The sequence below is a fragment of the Uloborus diversus genome, chromosome 1 (genome assembly GCF_026930045.1).
Source record: "Uloborus diversus isolate 005 chromosome 1, Udiv.v.3.1, whole genome shotgun sequence".
Classification (NCBI taxonomy): domain Eukaryota; kingdom Metazoa; phylum Arthropoda; class Arachnida; order Araneae; family Uloboridae; genus Uloborus; species Uloborus diversus.
The window spans coordinates 59615244-59629398 of record NC_072731.1 but is presented as its reverse complement, the minus strand read 5'-3'; positions in this window follow the sequence as shown (position 1 = coordinate 59629398).

Genomic DNA, 14155 nt, shown 5'->3' with positions numbered 1-14155 from the left:
TTCATATTCAATGATTGTGTACATTTATTACATGAAAATTTGAGGCATTTTAATTTTTTCTAATATATTTTTAGTTGAGTTTTTTATTTAAACAACCTGTTTTGAAAAAACATGTTCATTTTTGAACCAATTAAAAATTAGCTGTTTTATCGTTCTGAAACCCATTTTTTTAAATTTCGAATCACATAACAAAATAACATTAATGGGTGGAAATTTTCTTCCCTTTTTGCCCATTGTTTGAATGATATTTAGAATATTTTTCTAATATTTTAAGATTTTACATATATTCTGGCTCGCAAGAATCATTTTTATATGAGTTGCGGCCCTCGAGTAGAAGAAGGTTAGGCAACAAGATATAGATATTTTTAAATTATGGCAGCAAGAACATAACTACAAGTACGCCAAATATTCGCCTTTTGTGGGTCATTCCACAAAAAATTTCACCATTTGTTCCGCATGTAACGGTTCATATATTTCATTAAAAAGTAATAATTTTAAAGGGTAATGACGCAATTTTTTGATCAGGAAATCAGACATAAGTTTAATGTGTTAAGCAGAAAAAATTTGTTCATTAATATTATAAAGTATTATGTTTAATGAAATTAATAAGGCGTCACGTGCGGGACAGAATTACCGCTTTTCGTAAAATGGCTCATATATGGATTGAATGTACAGCTGACTGGATTCTAAAACTATACCACGTAAAGTCTAATTGCAGCTGTTGATATAAGTCACTGACTCATGACGTTATCGACCTCTCATAAAGTTATTGACCCCTTTTTTGTCTTTTTTTTTTTCAAATTATGAAATTTGAGACCCTGTGATTAAAAACGTTGAATAGGTGCTATGGATTTCTATCCTGAACCTAAAACTACACCACATACAATATAACTACAGCTGTTTCTCAAAGTTAGCGGCTCGTCGTGCGCAGAGTTATTGACCATGAAACTCGATTTTTTTCAAATCAATCAATTTTGACCAGGGAACCACACGACTTCAGTAATCATGAAAATAGTTCAAAATGGTCGCATTCGAAAGAGCATATTTCGACATTTTTTGACCCACAAACTGTGTGCCCTCGTCCTCTCGTTTTCGTGGTATGGGGTCTTAAAGTCTTCGGAAATCTCAAGAAAAGTCGCCAAATTTAAAGACTTGGCAAGAAATTTAAAACACCGTGCTTTTTATAACTTCAGCATCATGCAAGGCATCTGATTTCCATTTCAGGTCATATGCAAGGCGTGTGAAAGTTGTGTTGCAGTAATCTCTTACTTGTGAGTTAAATTAAAGAATCACCATCAAACCTATGAAGTAAAAATTAGTAAGCTTTATCCAGAGCACCAGAGGAACGACCAACTTTAGAATGACATTAAACGTAAATTGTATCATTTCATTCGTGATAATAATACACTTCAGAATTTTTCTGTATTTTAAGTGCATTTACCTTAACTTATTTAAGTGCAAATTCTTATTAATGAAATATGTTGCAAGTAAATAATCTTGAAGAATTAATATGAATAAGTACAAAAATCAGACTACGTTGAGCTCTTACACAGATAATAAAACGAATGGTCTTTGATGTTGAAATAAAATGGTCATGGATTATAGTATCAGTTCTTTTTTTTTAATATAATTAATACATAAAATTTTTTTGTCTGACCACTGTGAGGAAAAATGTGTAATTTTTAGTTTAAAAAATATCTAAAAAAGAAAGCAACAGATAAAAAATGTCAATAACCTGCGCTTCAAAATTATCGATATCGGAATCATGAATGGAGGGAAATAGTTATTTTTGTTCTTAAAAACTGTTAATATAGTCGACACTCGTTAAAACAACCCCTGAAGTCCGAACAAAATCTGCCACTACAGCTAAAACTGGTTATAACGTAAATGCACAACATATTGCATGTTTTTTATTCATTTTTTTTAAATACTGGAATGACTTTTACAAGTTGTGTTTCAATCAAATTACTATCACTTATTCATTTCCAGATTAATACAACCACAATACTCGGACATGATACTATATGCTTGGTATAAGTTAGGGTTATTGAAAATTCGTTCGAATCCATTTTAAAGCCCTTTGAAATTTCGCATTTTGGGGGAGTTTTCACGGTTGCAATATCTGCACATGACTTAAATTCATGAAATGTTTCTAGTGCCAATTTTAATCATTATTTTGTTCAGTATCATATTTGTCAGGGTTACTAGCATATTTTTTTCCCTTTTGACAAGTTTCTTTCATTTTTATATTATTATGTCTCTTATTTGTATTTAACATTATCTGCTAATTAAAATTTCTCAATTAGAAGTTCTTTCTTTTAATTTATATTGCCTCAAGTATACATATTAATTTTGCACAGAATCTAAAAGAAATATTCATTATTAATACTTATAGGAACTATATTAAAAAATACTTGAAATATATTACATCAATAATGTTGCAATTAACACTTAAAGTACTGAAGTAAAATTTACTTAAATTACACTAAAATGTAAAAATATACTTTATATCTGTTCGTACCTTCAAAATTTTAAAGGGAAACGGCAGTGTTTAATTCTGATGTGGGATTTTAAAGTGCAGTATCTGCAGCAATGAATTTTTGAGACATTTGAAGTAATTCGTTTTGAATTCCAAAAATGGAAACGTTTGAATATGACGTCCTTTTCGTGCTTAATTTTCATCGAAAAATAAATAAGCAATCAAATGCTCACCTCCTTCTAAGGCCTCCCACCTAAATGTCACGAAGATGCCCCAAAAGCAAGAGCTCCCCATAAAATGAGAAAAATACCCCTCAAAACACCCCCCCTAATAATTTCAATGGCGCAGTCTGCGCCACGTCCCCCTATACCCGTCCCTAAGTGGGCACTACTGGCTAAAGTACAGACTATGGCAAAAAAAAATGCTGATACTTTCCAACGACAGAATTATACAAAATGCTTATCATGCAGAAAAGCAACAGAATACACACCCACAAACACACAGCTAGAGTTGGAAATAATGCATCTGGGAACTCACCTTGGGGTAAAGGGGACTCGCCAGAAAAAAAAGGTGGTTTGAAATCAATTTACATTATAATAACATTGTTTTAAAAAAAAAAATAATAAAATCCGATGACAGAGTTCCCCTGAATGCGTCCTCCTTCCCTACTATACTACTTTTACAAGTACATGTAAATTCATTTTTATTAAAAACCAGGAAAGTCAACCTTAGCCCCTTAACCCCCCCCCCTCGACTGTAGCGGGCTTTTTTGATAATTAATAGTGAGATAAAACTTAAGTTTAATCTTGATTTAAAGTTGATCCTCTGGAAAAACTTTCCGCTTCATAAGCTTGATCGTGATTTTTAACTTTGACGCACACAAGTAAAGCAGAGGGGGCTTAAAATCCCCTCCTTAAGGGGAGGACTATCCTCCCAGAGCGATAGTCCTCCCCTCCCACACTAATGTTTTAGAGACACCACAAGACAAAAGCCCCTCCCCAGACGAGAGAAAAAAAAACCCTGAAAACAATCCTCTAAAAACTTTAATGGCGAGTCTGTGCCACGACTCCCCCCCCCCCCCGCGGGACTCACCCATAAGTAAAGAATCAACTTAAAACATCTTTCACGCGTTTTGGTGAAGATCAAACATTGGCAATGAGATACATGAAATACACCGCCAGCTCAGTCATTTCCAGCCGAGGATTGTAGTTTCGTGCTTATTAGCACTCATCAGCCCGGCATAGGAAAGTGACTGAGCTGGAGATGGAAAACCTCTTAAGGAAGTCAAGAGTGCCAAACAAACTGGTAGCTAATATAGAATTTTCAGAGACCAGACGAGTGACCAGAAGTAATGGTTCGGTTCTGCTCGAAGATTGAAGGCAAGGCATAGTATATTTAGTAAATTACAATAATGTAAATTAATGGGCTGTAATTTATTGAATATACCATGTCTTGCCTTCAATCTTCGAGTTGAACCGAACCATTGCTTCTGGTCACTCGTCTGGTCTCTGCTAATTCTATATTAGCTACCAGTTTGTTTGGCACTCTTGGCTTCCTTAAGGGGTTTTCCATCTCCAGGTCAGTCACTTTCCTATGCCGGGCAGATGAGTGCTAATAAGCACGAAACTGCAGTCCTCGGCTGGAAATGACTGAGCTGGCTGTGTATTTCATGTATTTCTGCTTTAGCCCTGGCTAATGGGTGGTAATTTACTGAATATGGCAATGAAATGTCTTGTCAGATGCAGATTTTGAATTCGCGCCGTATTTACCATTTTTGAACAAAATTCGCTAAATTTGGCGGCTTAACTTAAAATTTTGACAAACTTTGAGACCTCATATTTCGATAACGGGATCGCGAGGGCACATAATTTTTGCGCCACAAGCATGATTTACGATACTCTTTCAAATCTACCAATTTTGATATCTTTCGAATTACCCTGATCGTGTGGTTTAATGGTGAGACCGGCTAACTATTAAAGCTCTTATCATCCAAAAATCGTACCATATTTTAACATTAAACTTATAATATCTTTTAGTTTTATGAGCAGTGTATGTAAGAATGCACTTTTCAATAAATTATATTGATATTTATCATATTTATCACAAATGCTACATAGAAAAGCGGTTTGAGTACGGTTAATACATTATGGTTAGTTTTTGCGAGAGAGTAATATTAGTCGCTATTAAAAAAAATAAATAGCAGCGGTCATGGGCGTAGCAAGAGTGGGGCAGGGGAGGGGCAACTGCCCCCCCCCCCCAGAAGAGAGCCTTCGACTCCCATGCTCTTTTACCAAATATAATTTAAAATGGCAATTTTACGACTTCAATTTCGAAAATTTTCCGAGGAAGAGCCACAAAACCGCTTTTTTTGCCCTTATCTGACAAAAAGTAGCAGAAAATGTTATTTTAGAAGGAGAGGAGAACTATAATTTCAAGCAATTTCCGTGGTCCATACAACGGGGGTCGGGGGGGGGGGGGAACTAAAATCCCCTACACATCTGGTTGTGCCTATGCCTGTCCCAGACAAACGGGAATCCTGGCTACGTCTTTATAGGCGGTTCCTTAAATCTACGTTTGTACGGTAGACTTCTTGTCTTCCAATCCGTATCCGTAAATATATCGATTCCGAGTCACAACTGACTACAACTCTATTTATGTCGAGGACTGCATACTAAGTGCCTTGCCTCCATTATTTTTTTATACCGATAGATGGCAGCACCATCACCGGATCGAGCAGTTAATGAGAATTTAGAACTAGACCAGGAGCTAATAGCTACCTGGTGCTAGCACCCCCAGAGGTATCGTTTCACTTGGAGGACATTGAGACCACGAGCATATTTAACGTCGCCCAGTCCCCTTTAATGACGACGGTGGATCTTCGACCATCGAGGCTCGAACTCAGGACCCTCCGGCCCCGAATTCGACACTCTACCGATCGGGGTACCACGGCCCATCCGTAAATATATTATAGATCTTTTATAATTAACTTCAAAAGCTCTGTACTGGTGAAATGCAAATGGGGCCTGGGTGGCGCTGTGGTAGAAGCTGTGTCTTCTAAGCCAGATGTGTGGGTTCGGTTCCCTCCTAGCCCTGGGTGTTCTTTCATTCTCATGTATTGTAAATCTTTCATTTGTATTGTCCTGAGGATAAAATTTGGAAAAACGTTGTGGGTTATTGGAGGTATAAAGCTTCTCCGCCTTCTCCGCTGAGAACAGCTAAAGACCTCATTGCTTACGTTCGATGAGCACGACCGGTAGCACCCGGTTGGTTAATCACGTGATAGCAATGACGTCAGCGGTTACTAACCGGTTGTTCACGAACCAATGCTTCATCGAACGCTTTCGGTTGATCACCAGTTACTTGCGCAGACATGACGCAGACGAATCACACGCAGGTAAAAAATACATATAATTGTTAAAAAATGTCACATGGTTCCATCAACTAATCAACCAGCTAGAGTTGCGGTCGAACGGTAGACCAACAGGTGAGGCTCATAAAACGACATCGGAAGCAACCAGTCAACCGGTAGCTCTCAAGAACGCTGCGGTTAGCAGCCGGTTACTCACCGGTAGACCGGTGAGATTTGTCGAACGCAAGCAATGTGTGTTATCAAATCAAATTAAATCACGAAATGCAAATCGTTCCACCGTTCTTCTGACGTGCAAAAAGTATTTCAGTGCATGGGAACAAACTAGTTTTTGAACATTTTTAGCAAACAGTGAAAATTTCAAGATTAACCATTTAACTACAATAGCTGTTTTGAAGAGGAGTTAAATTGCCTGCACATTCTTAAAGGTAGTGTTACGTTAAAATAAAGTATGTAATGCTGCTAAATATCGGTCACTATTTGCGTAGTAATCTGTGCCAAGTTCAAAGCCTTCAGGTTTTTAAATTATAAGGTGTTCAGTTGAGTAGAAACTAAAAGCTGTAGTGTTTTTAATGATTTTGTATTTCAGCAAACAACGAGATAGAAGGTAAGTTTTAATGGACTTTTTAATGTAATGTTTATCAAATACTTAGTTTTCTTACCGAGCACTACCATTTTCTTGAAAATTTTCAATGCCTCTATTTGTCTTTAGTCAAACAATAACTTTTTCGTACAGGGAAACTAATATGTTCTGATGTAATTTAAAATCTCTTGAACATTTTTATTGACTTTTTTGCGCAGGCTTACGTATTTTAAATATACAAGTAGTTGTTCGATCAATTTAATTTTTAAAAATCCCGTAAAGTCATTTGATCAAATACTCCATGTGTCCCTTAATTTTCATATATATTGTTCATTTGAATTTACCTGAATAACGTAAGTAGGGTAATAAAAAAAACTATACACATAAGAGCAGTCCCGTAAATTTTAGTTTTTCAAGAAGGTGGTGGGTGGGTAAAATACTTAATGAAAATTATATCAGAACAGCAAAAAACGAATACTCCCGCTTATATGTAAATTAATTTCTCAAAGACGGGGGTTATTGTTCCCCCCTCCCGAATCTCTAAATGACGTGCCTAATTTATTAATAAATCATAACATGCAACAGCTTTTATTTAGTCTTTTATGAGTGAAAACGAAGCAGTTTTATTTAAATATTAGCAACAAATGGAAAAATGAAGTTGGTTTTGATTAAAATTATAACAGCATAATGAACATATTTAAAAACTTTATCTGTACTAAAACAATTGAGATAACTGGTTTATAGCGTAGGCAATGTGATTAAATTTAACGCTGGGGAATTACTGGTGCATACACTATGACCCGCGGGTTATGTGTATTCTTCGAAGCTCATCCATTCGGTCAGTTTTTTATTTTCAGTACCACAATTCGAAAAAATTCTTCTGCAACTTTCCAAAAGGACCGATCATCGTCGGTCGGTAGAGTGTGGCTCTGATAAGTTAAGCCGTGACCATCACAATGTTTAGGGGAAACTAGGGAGACGTGACCCAATTTTTGTTCCTTTTTTCTTTTCAAATTAAACAGAAACATCAAATTAGTCTTTGAGTCAAGTCTCACTACTTAGCTTGGGTCAAAGCTCTCTAAGTAGCTTTCTTTTGTTTACCTTAAATTTTTAGCAACTTAGATTAAAGTTATATAAAACTACTGTATATAAATAGATTGCTAGAAAAGTGACTAAAACATGTATACTTTTAATATTCATTTCTTTCAAAACTGGAGGTTAAAATCTTAAAAATTCCAAAATCTTTAAAATTTGCTTTTGAGGAGCAGGATCATTAAACACTGAATTTCTTGAAAACCACTGACAATTCTGAAATGGCTTACCCCTGCAAAATACTGTTGCTTGACTGGTCAACGAATAATATTACTAAAATTTTCCCGAATTATCTTTTCATGGAAAAAATACTCATGTGTCAAGTTTCCCTAAGGGTCAAACCTCCCTAGTTTCCTCATTGAAAAATATGCGTAGTGATGGCGGATATTAGGCTAGAAATACTTCTGCAAAACTGCTTTAACTCAGCATCAATTATTCCCTATTACCCCTAAAAGAGGAAAACATTGTCAACGTTTACCTATTTTATCATACTGTACTATGAATGATTGTTGCAAATTTAAATTTGAGCAAACTTAATAAACATTAAAGTTGTCAGAAATTAAATTCTAAAAAACAAATTAAAACTTCGTATCTAAAACAAAAATAGTACAAAGTAAGGAAAGCAACGCTGCCATGGCCATTTAAACGGCAGTATTTGCTGAAATGAGTTTTCGAGATATTTGAAGAAATGTGTGGTGGATTCAACGCTAACTGTAGGGAAATGTGGGAATTCGACTTTTCCGCGCCTTTTTTCAATGGAAACCCAATAAGCAATTTTGTACAATAAAGCTAACGTACAACAGATGATAAAAATGCAAATGAGAAATGAAAAATTTGCAGTTACTGTTCTTTACCTGCTCACGGCAGAACATCTCTTAGTTTCTATTCCCCCCTCCCGCGCTATTTTTTCGTCTTTTTTGATGTTAATTAAAAATATTTCGATATATTTTAATTTTATGTGTGTACTGCTATACGCGTGTTTTTCTTGTATGACGTGCGGCAAACGGATGAAAAAATAAAAGTTGTGCACCAACCAGACGTTAATGAATTTTATGCGTATTGATGGAATTGAAGATCATAGTGCAAAAAGGAAACATAGCTTCATTTAAAAAAAAAAAATCAGGAATCGAAAACTTAATATTAAATGAAAAAACTTTTTTCTTTTATGTGAGAATTTGATCCTAAGAAATTAATTTCAGTGACATTTCAATGAAATGTAAGTGTTACTTATGTTATTTGTTACGTTTGGAGCTGCCCCGTGATTGCTCCAAATACGTACAGTAATCTAAAAAATATTCCGATTTTTACAAAGCAAAAAAAAAAAAAATGTTTCTAATAAAAGAAGCAATATAAATTTTGTGATCAATAGCACTTTAGTTTCAAAGCAATGCAAAAAATAGGTTATGAAAGCAATACAAAAAATAGGTTATGTTGTTTTTTACTTCCTCTTGAAACGTAACTTGGCCTTCACTGAAATAGCTTATGAAAAATTAGTTGGAAATGTCTCGTTCTAGTTGTCGGTATTTTCTTGTAAATTAAATTTTCTTTCATTTTTTTTTTCGTGCAAAAAGAGGTCATTTTGTCTTTTTTTTTTGTCAGTAATTAACATGAAGTTGGAATTGTTCGTAAAAAGGTTCAATTAAGAAAATATTTGATTAAAATATCATACAAAATTTTAATAATTATAGAATTAATGGGATGAAATTTTCGTTTCATATCACTTCTATCTGCTAAGTTTACGTCACGCAGTACCAGAGAACTCAAGTTACCATGAGCCGAAATCACTATTATGCTCCGTTCTAGAACTTACAGTAACATGACGTACGGCATGTACGAGTCAGGTGATAAAGAATTTATTTAAAGATCACTACTGATACTGAAGTACGATATGGCTAATAATAAATTTTACATATTTTTATTTCTTACCCAACGGCTAGATTCTCCAAAAGAACATTTTTTGAGTTGAAGTTTCATCCTTAACTGGTGAAGTGCATTTTTTTCTGTTTTTTATAACGTAAGTGGTGGGATGTATGTAAGCTTAAGATTCGAGTGCAGTCATTTAGTACATTAAGGTTGTAAAGTTTTCAATGATTTATTTATATATATAAATACTATACTCTTTATTTATATAAATACCATTAAAAAACAGTACGTAAGTGTACATAAATATACATATAAGGCTATTTTGTGTAAATATTGCAAACTTTTGTATGCAAACATTTCTTTTCAATTTCTATAGTGAAATTATTTAAATGCAAAATTACGAAATACGTATGTGATTCAGAAAGAAAATATTTGATTTAGATATAAAATAACTACAGAAAATAAAACTAAATGAATAAACTAGAAAATGAAATGAATGAATAAAACGATGGATGGATTTCTGAGAAGAAACTTGCAAGGGCAAATATTTTATACCTTTGGTGATGTAAGGTTTATTACATTCCGAACCGCAAAATAATAATCTGCATTCAACACTAATTTACTCTGCTAGACTCCGTCACTTGATATTTGGCTTAAAAAGATGTAGGTGGACCTATGTAGGTACCTGTGTACGTTTAAAAATTTTTATGCCAGTCAAGTATGATAAAATTTTTGAATTTAAACATTTATGGGTTGTGAGATAGTTCTTTTCAAGAGTTAAGGGTTCATTAAGAACTTAAACTTTATAAATGATAAAACGAGAACACCCAAACCTGGTTTTATGCGGCGGATAGGAACTGCAAAAAAAAAACTTCACGAGTAGCTATAAAAAGTTATTTTCGCAACTTAGTAAATTTTTAATTTGGTGGATAGGGACCGCATGAAAAAGTCTCGCGTAGAAAATAACTCAAACTTCCGAAACAACTAGAAATTGCTTTCTTTAAACATAATCAAAATGAGCCATGTGATGATAATTTTGCTGAATCTTCATAGAAAATTTCCCGAATAAGGAAATTTTTGAGTGGTCACAGTGATTTCCCATCGAGACACCCTGTGGTCACTTGAGGAAACCATAGCGTACTTTTTATTAATAATTTCGTCAGTTGAGTCCCAATCTGGTTGAAATTTTCATACACCGTTTCATACATTCACAAAAAAATTCGCACATAAGAAATCGTACAAAACCTTGAGTGTATAAGATTCTAAAGTAAGATTTTCAGGGAATAATTTATAAGATTAGTCAAATCTCCATATATCGAACTTCCACATATCGAAATTTTCTATGTATTGAAATCTCAGCAAATTTCTATGTTCATTACATAGAAAAATTGTTTCTATATATCGAAACAATCTCTATATATCGAATTTTTTTAAAGATATTCGTAGATTTTTTTTAACTATTTTTAACTGTTTGTTTCATGAAAACTGAAGGTTACGGGAGAAAATTATGTTCACTAAAGGTTGCTACGAAACTCATAAGGAATCTGGGGTTGAGAGGTGTGTAGATAGGTCGTTGTTCCGTTCTGGAGTTCTTAAATTTCCCCAAGTTTATTTCAAATCTTAGTTGTAACCAGTAGCACTGTAAAATCGGTTTCAAGTTATCCCTTTTCTGTTGATCATCATTCCTAGTCTTTTCAGCTTAAGTAAAAATCATTCAAGTTAGGTAGAATGATTTTTTACTTTTCTCTCGATTGCATTGTCAAAACGAAAATCCCTCTCATGTTGCAGATCAAGTTGAATTGCTGAAGAATGAAGATGTATGAAAGCGCAAAAATGTGTAATTTCTGTTATTTTTTAATTATTAATTTTCATTTGATCCGATGCTCGTATAAATTAGAAATAGGGTTTCATACACAAAAACTAGCTTTAATTTTAATGTTTTAGGATATTTAGATAATAATTTCCATGTATCGAAATTTCTATACATCTAATTTTTTTCTGGCAATTTGTTACTTCAATATATTGAGCTCCGACCTACTAACACGAGTTTTGTTCTATGGTTATACAGATCAACTTTTTCAATTCAAAAAGCTTTGAGCTTCCTTGGTACTGCTATTCAGCGTCTATAGGCTTCAAAGTTTTCACATTGAAAAAGGTGTTCCGAGTTGTCCCACTGTACCCAGTCCCCAACCATTAACCTTCTATTTCTTACACAGAAATAGATACTGTGCTTATGTTTTATATTTTTCATGAGCAAATTGTTTCCAATTGTGAAAACAGTTTTCTTTTTCAGATAATTATAAAATCAAAGAATGTTCTCCCGACGCATTCTAGTTGCTTTTAGTGTATCTCTGGTGGCTGCTTTTGTCTTCTCTTGTGGAGTTTTGGCTGGCGTATCCTCCTATGAAAACCGCTACACTTTAAAAGGGATGTATCAAGCATTCTTTTCTGGACTTTATATGTACTGTGGAATTAAACTTAACCAACATTATGGAATAAATCTTACTTTTAATACTTGATAACTGTTATGCTCCAAGGGTTTGTACTTACGGAACTTTGTACTGCGGCTGTATTCACTGATGTTTTCTAAAGATTTTAGTACAATGCTTTTTATATTTTTTAAATAAAATTTACTGTGTTTTAAAAGCATACTGGTATGTGTTATTTCTGAATAGTTTGAAAATTGTTGTTTGAATTGCATCCAGAGTTTGATAACCAAGAAAAATAAATAAAAATAAAAAATTATAAAATTAGTAATAAGAACTATAAGAATAATGTGAATATCTGGCAAAAGAGAATTTTCATTTTTCATATATGAGCAGTTTTTTTGTTGGTCGTTGTTTATACCAAAAATTAACTTTTTTCTATTTAATTGCCTGCATATAAATGCATTATAATGAAATGAAAAATATAGTTGTACACATAAGAAAAAACAGTAGTAAACAACGTAAAGTACAAATAAGCAATAGGTTGCAGACGCGTGTTTTGGGATTTAAGGGAACCTCCTTTTCAATGCAAAAAAATATGAGCTTTCGGATGCCGAGAAAAGCAGCAAAGTGGTACAGAAGACAATTAAAGTCGTAAAATATAACTGTTATTTATTTACGTTGTTTGCTACTGTTTCATCGTGAAATTAATGTTATGAAAATTTCAGACAAGAATACATGTCCATGATGGATGATTTTATTTTTTCACATTATCTGAAGTTAGTTCAAAATATTAATGTAGATTTTTCCAAGAAATAAATAAATAAAATACAAGAAAAACATCACTTTCTGTTAAAAAAAATGAATAAAACCATACATAAAGACAATTGTAAATGCTATCTTTATACATCCCCATCATTGGTTATAGATACATTTAGGGAAACTTTGATTCATGTGAATTAACTTTGCAGCACTGCATACTTTTTAATAGGTTTGATTTCCAAAGACATTGTAGAAAGCATAGAACATAGCTAAAAAAGTTATCAGTTTTCAAGGATTTCTTTTTTACAAAATGAGACGACGCCAACGCTGTTAAAGCTTGACCACGAATAGATGGCGGATGACCTGGAAGCGGAAACATTTATATAATTTGTAATGCGTAGAATCAGCTAGAAAGCGCCGAGTAGTAAGAGACGCGTTCTCTTGATCCCATCTATCTCAAAATACCGACAAATGACCTATTACAAATGATGAAATGTTTCCGCTTCAAGGTCACCCGCCGCTTCTCAGTGGTCAAGCTTTAACAGCAGTTCCTAAACTCAACAACTACTGCTCCTAAAGCTAGTTACTGCTCCTAAACTACATACGCATCTATAATGGTGAGAAGTAGTTGACTTCTACCGTTTCATACTGCAATATTCTGTGCAAAACAATAAATGATCAAAATCTTTTTATGCAGTGAAAATACATTCAGAACGCTTTTGGAATTTTTTTTTCTGATTCAAACGTAAAGTTTCACTACTTTTATTATCAAAAAATTATTTTTCTTCACATTTGTCACATGATTTAAAGTGATCCTAATGAATGGCAGGATAATTTTAAATCGGATTAAGATCTCCTACACAAAAGGTGGTTAGTCGGATCAACTTTTCGAAAAGGTTGCCTGGTTGGGTTTTTTTCGATGTGTTCACACGAAGCAACTTAGTTGATTCAACTGTTCTTCCAATCAGCCCAGTGGTTGGAAGTAGAGCTCTACAAGTAGCGATGCTACTAGCTACACTTTTTAGTAGTTTGGGTAGTGTACGCAATACTTAAAAAAAAAAAGAAGAGGAGCGCAGGGGCGTAGCTAAGGGGGGGGTTTTGGGGACAAAACCCCCCCCGAAAAGTTAGTCTCAAAAAAAAGAGAAAAAGAAGAGAGAAGTGAAAGAAAAAAAAAAGAAGAAAAGGAAAAAATTCCAAGCGATTATACATATATATATTACACACACACACACACACACATATATATATATATATATATATATATATATATATATATATATATATATATATATATATATATATAAAGTAACCCCCCCCGAAAGTCGGGTCTAGCTACGCCACTGGAGGAGCGAGTAGTTCGATACAAAAAAAAAGTATTTTGTAGCGATTTCCGGTAACTACTTTTCTATAAAGTTCAGAAAAAAAAAAAAAGAAACGAAGTTTCAAACGAATCTGATGCAAGTCTTATGCGATCAAAACTTGCACTAATCAGATTCATAAGACTCGGAAAAATACGAGCTGACATTAGACATATTATTTTGACGTCGTGTGCTCTATTTGTCTAACGGCATTTGTTTGGCATC